The sequence below is a fragment of the Ixodes scapularis genome, unplaced genomic scaffold (assembly GCF_016920785.2).
Source record: "Ixodes scapularis isolate PalLabHiFi unplaced genomic scaffold, ASM1692078v2 PGA_scaffold0__279_contigs__length_252992795, whole genome shotgun sequence".
NCBI lineage: Eukaryota > Metazoa > Arthropoda > Arachnida > Ixodida > Ixodidae > Ixodes > Ixodes scapularis.
In genome coordinates this window covers 92298249-92304248 of record NW_024609835.1, presented here as the reverse complement: position 1 = coordinate 92304248, position 6000 = coordinate 92298249, and positions in this window count along the sequence as shown.

The following is a 6000-nucleotide window of genomic DNA, read 5'->3' as shown; positions in this document are numbered from 1 at the left end:
ACATCTCCTGAGTCCTGACTCCTAGTTCACGAACTCAGTCCCCATCACATCACAAATTCAGTTCACGAATTCATTCACCATCACATCACGTATACACCAAAGTCACGAAGTCCTTCACTACTGCATCACGGGTGCGTCAGAGTTCACGAGTCACTCCCCGTCACATCACGGCTCCTTCCGAGTTCATGAAGTCAGTCCCCTTCGCATCACGACTCGTTCCGCATTCACGAAGTCACATCCCCTTCACATCACGGGTTCTTTCGCGTTCACGGAGTCACGCCCATTCACATCACGACTCCTTCCGTGTTCACGAAGTCACATCCCCTTCACATCACGGGTTCTTTCGCGTTCACGGAGTCACGCCCATTCACATCACGACTCCTTCCGCGTTCACGAAGTCACATCCCCTTCACATCACGACTTCGTCCGAGTTCACGAAGTTATTCACAGCCCTTCACCATGACGCGGTGAGCGTGAGTGAGTGTGAGTGAGCGAGTTCGTGAGTGACTTAGCCGAGGTATGGTCAAGAGTCGGTGACGAAACACCAACGCCGCATATCACGACACCCTTATCGCAAGAAAACAAACGTCAGAATTCCCCGTGTCATCTGTTTGCGTATGATAGTAACGGACAAGGCAAGAGACTCCGGAAATTGTGTGGTTCAGTTTTACTTGTAACCAAGCACTACACAACGCCAAAGGTGAACCATCCTGGTTTACATAGTTTGCTTCTGATCACTCACTAAATTACAATAAAACAAAAATTGTTATAACAAGCAGTAAAATTATTTTTTAATTATTTTTTGTTGTGAAGCAGTTCCTACAAGCTTTACCTAAATTGTTTTTATTATTGAAAGCATTGCTTTTTGTAGGAAATTGTTCTAGGAATAAATCGTGAGAAAACTATGCTGAGAAAGAAAAAGTGGTAATTGATATGACTCCAGATATTGAGATAATTACCTGTCCTTCTTCCAATCCTTCTAACAAGGTAGAACTTGCTCATTTTCACATAGTCTCTTCTTGGGTTCAAAATATTATTCTAAAAATCTGCAGTTTCAGAGCTTACTTTTGACCGAAATTATAATGTGTGTGTGCGTATGTGTGTGTTTCTCTCTGTGTCTGTGTGCGTGCGTGTGTGTGTGTTTTAAGGTTCACTTCGCACCGAATATTAGAAATTGCGTTTTATCTTTCTGTTCGTATCATATGTCTTTTTAAGACTTATGACAAGACATATAAAGTCATGACAAAAATACATATAGGATAATAGGACATGCCTTTTTAAGTTTAAGAAAGCAACCTTCCCCTATAATATGCACCGAGATTTGTGACTTTCACTGTATAAAAGAAAAGAAATCGTTGAAAACAAATTATGGGTAAATTTAGAATCATCGATCTCAAATGGTCTTTTACGTTTTTATATGGATGCACCTACTAGAATTCCTGAAGTCAGCAATGGGTTGTGTGCCTTCTCCCCCTACCTGTGCAAATGGTTTACGCGGCGAAACTTGCAGACAAACAATGTCACTGCGAATCACTTCAAAATCCACGTCTACTTTAACTCAATGATTGGAGAGGTGTCGCTTCCATGCTCATTGCTTGGTGCTATTGAAAAGTCTGATTGACCCTCCTAGCCACTGTCTTCATCATGAATAATATTTGATCTTATCCTTAAAAATACACAGGAGGAAGAGAAATACAAATCTTGTCTCTGTTCCCCTATATCTTAACAAATGCAAGGGCATGATGAGTTCCGAGCGTCTCATTACTGCTCCGTAGCCAATCAGATTGCCGTTTCCGTCGATGAGTACGTCGAAGAAAGAATCATGACACTAGAAGAGTGGACATAAAATGCCACATATACGTTTCTTAACCTATCGGTGACGCACTGTTGGCGGTAATGCCTTAGAAGCAACGGCGTTACCGTTAACGCGTAACTTACTTTGTTGACGTAGAAACGTAATCGTTACTTTGTCTTGCCAAGACTTTAAAAAATTACTCTTCCATTTTATTCGTGTTTATAGGCGCAGAGCCATGCAAAATTTAAATTGTTTGTGTGTATTTATTTGGGTTTTTTATCGCAAGCATTTAGGCGAAGCCGTTAAAAACATAAAGTAATTATCTTCAGTTTCTGCATGAACTAATGTTTCTTGAAATACGGCGCTGATACATACCTGTAACCTTCAAACAGTAAAAGGTGTTAACTTACGGCTACTATTGTAATGTCAAAAGTAACGTGTATTACCCTTCATCGGTGACGGTAACGGTAACGTGTTCCTTTTATTTTGAGGTAACCTAAAACGGTAACGCGTTCATTTTATTTAGCGGGCAATTTTGTTGCACATCTCCTCTAACGCGTACAACACCGCTATGTAGCAAAGAGGTGTGTCCAGGAGCAAGGCTCCAAGGAAAAGCACCGGAAAGGCGAGACCGGTTCGACTCTGGTCTTAGGACGCGTTTACTTCCTTTTTTTTATAAGAAGTCAGACGTTTTCCGTGTTCCTCACAATCGTAAGTAAAAATGAAAATAAAAAAGTCCCAGGATGTAAAGAAAAGTTAAAGACCGGTTCGCCTGCTGCGGCTGTCAGTCCCATAATCCGCAGTGTTTTATAATAAATATCAATGTCCGATATTTCATAATAAAATATTTGTCAGTCTTTTTAGTTTTTTTATTAAACCTACACCATATTATATTCAAGTTGGCCATAGTGACACTGGACGGTTCGAATGCAACATGCGTCTTGATGGCAAAGTACGCACTATAAGTATCTCCACAAAGCGTGACTTTTATGCGAAGCGGCAGTTCGCAAAATTTTCCGTTTTCGCCTTTTTTTTGTGAGATATCATTTTATTACATTTCAAGCTAATTATATTCCATTCGAACCTACCTTACATTGAAAGTAAATGCGCTACTATTATCACGAATTTACTAAGAAGGTGATGATCGTTGTTCTATTCAAGCAACTTGTACGAAATAGCAACTTGCAAGATATTTCTGCCTACGAACCTCAAGAAATCAGCGGAGTCAAAAATATTGATTTTTGAAAGAAAGAAATATCAATTGAATTCGTTATTATAAGAAGGATTGGGTTGGAATTTGAATTTATTTTCCTTAGCGTCCCCACAAACAGCTCGAGGGCTTAATAGTGTGCACACTTTACAATCAATAAAATAGCACACACAAAAAAGGACGCCATCTTGGAAAGTTAAAAGTATATAACCAAAGCTATAAAAAAACAGTCCATGGCTGTTTGCCAAGCGGCCAACAAGGCTTGTCTAAATAATATGATATGTCAAAAGACATTTGAATTACTGTTCTCGTTATTTTACAGGAGCTGTAGGCGTCTCATGGGGCTAAACACCAACTTACTGCGGACAAAAGAATATTTCTTTATTTATTTATTTACAGATACTACTGCCTTCTCAAGGAGGGCGTTGTAGGACGGGCTTTTAAACAATGACTGAAACGTACAATATATATATATATATATATATATATATATATATATATATATATATATATATATATATATATATATATATATATATATATATATATATATATATATATATATATATATATATATATATATATGAACAAATATGTGCAGAAGAATGAACCGTACTTAATCCAATGAATCAAAGAATCAAAGTTTCCAGGAACCCGCCGAAAGCCAAAAATTGGAGGAGCCAATTTTCGGCGGGTTCCTGGAAACTTTGATTCTTTGATTCATTGGATTAAGTACGGTTCATTTCTTCTGCACATATTTGTTCATATCCTCCTCGGAGACCACATACGATGGTGTGTATATATATATATATATATAGGTAAAGTAAGGTAAATATAAAACAATGGACCGGGAAAAGTTAATAAGTTAAAGATGCGTACTGTCGGAGTTACTAATTCGAAGTTTATTACGACGTTTCGAGCGGGGACCGCTCTTCATCAGGTGGCGAGTGTACAGCCCGCGAATGTTTATATACCCCTAAGAAGAAATTAGAGGGAGTAAAGTGCAGTAGGACATGGAAACAGCGTTGACAAAACAGATAGTTTACACTGAAAGGAGAGGGCACCAAAACTTGCAAAATGCATTAAAACAAAATCAATTTGCAAAAAAAAAATTATTTACGCTCGCGCGCGCGCAAAAAAAAAATGTTTTTGAAAGTCTTGGGTTGGGAAGGGGTGGCTCGTCTTCAAACCAGAAATAGGATACATGTGACCTCCGATGCCCCTAAATCCCGTGACATTCTTTTGTGCTAGAGGTCGAAGTTTAGCACTTTGGGGGATTTTTCCTTGGATAAGGAGTGGTAGGATGTGACAGTCTATGCCTGCCTGAGATTAACCGCTTGAGCCGCATTTATTCATTTTGGAGGTTCTCTTCGAACTTAAACGCCTTATGATGTGGTTTAACTATCGATTGTTAAGTTTAAAGATCTCCTAGTGTCTTCAGCGTGTGCATCTAGAGAAGCTCAAGGGCAGAGAGGATCAGCTCTCCAACGAGCCCGCTGCAAACTAAACAGCCTTCCCGGACTTTCATTAATGCCCTGGTTGAACGTATTAAACTTATAAATAGAATATGATTCTTTTTGCTCTCTTTCAATTTTTGTGCTAAAGCCTGATTCCAAAATCACAAAAGAAATGTGCTTGATTGAGTGATTAGAAAGAGACAGGTGCATTGAGAGCGGAAGGTCAGGGAGTGTTTGTGCGTGACATTTGTGGTTGTTAAAGCGTAGTCTGAAAGCCAAATTAGTCTGTCCGACGTACTGTTTATTACAGACATTGCAGTGCAGGAGATAAATCACGTTTGACGTGTCGCAATCGTAGCTACCCCTTATGTTCCACGTGAACTCTGAATTTGTGCTCATGGCGTTTTTTGTTTCTAACATGTGCTTGCATACTTTACACCTGGGCTTTCGGCATGGTCGGCAACCTAGGTTTGCGGGAGTGGTAGTTTTTGAGTTTACTAAGACGTCCCGGAGATTCCTGCCGCGTCGATAGACGACCCGAGGAGCGGCGGGAATGATTTCTTTGAGGCGGTCGCTCTGCAACAGATGATTGTAAGTTTTGCTCAGTATGTTGTTGATGTTTGGAAGATTGCCTGTATACGTTAAAATAAGGTTAGACTATCTGCTTTCTTGAGGACGCTCTATTCGGTTGCCAATGATGTTTGGGCGGTCGAGGTTTCTTGCCTTGTTTATAGCGTCATCGATTACATTTGCTGGGTACCTCTGCTGGGTTAGTACGCGTTTCAGTTCCTGAGCGATTTGTTCAAAGTCGTTGTTGTCTGAGCATATGCGCTTAAATCTGTGCGCCTGAGAGTACGGCAGACTAGTCTTACAGTGTCGAGGATGGCAGCTGTTAAAATGGAGGTATTGTTGTCTATCGGTAGGTTTTCTGTAAAGTTTCGTACTTAATTTGTTATTGGGAATTTCCACAGTTACATCCAGGAATTTTATGCGCTTTTGTGATACACAGTGAGTAAATTTTATCGATGAGTGAGCTAAATTGAAGGCGGCGATAAATTTCATGAGTTCGTCTTCAGCCCCACTCAACGGCTGTTTTACACAAGATACATCGACGACATATTCATCATCTGGGCCGGTGCTGAAGACGAACGCATGGAATTTATCGCCGCCTTCAATTTAGCTCACTCATCGATAAAATTTACTCACTGCCTATCACAAAAGTGCATAAACTTCCTGGATGTAACTGTGGAAATTGCCAATAACAAATTAAGTACGAAACTTTACAGGAAACCTACCGATAGACAACAATACCTACATTTTAACAGCTGCCATCCTCGACACTGTAAGACTAGTCTGCCGTGTTCTCAGGCGCACAGATTTAAGCGCATATGCTCAGACAACAACGACTTTGAACAAAACGCTCAGGAACTCAAACGCGTACTAACCCAGCAGAGGTATCCAGCAAATGTAATCGATGACGCTATAAACAAGGCAAGAAACCTCGACCGCCCAAACATCATTGGCAACCGAATAGAGCT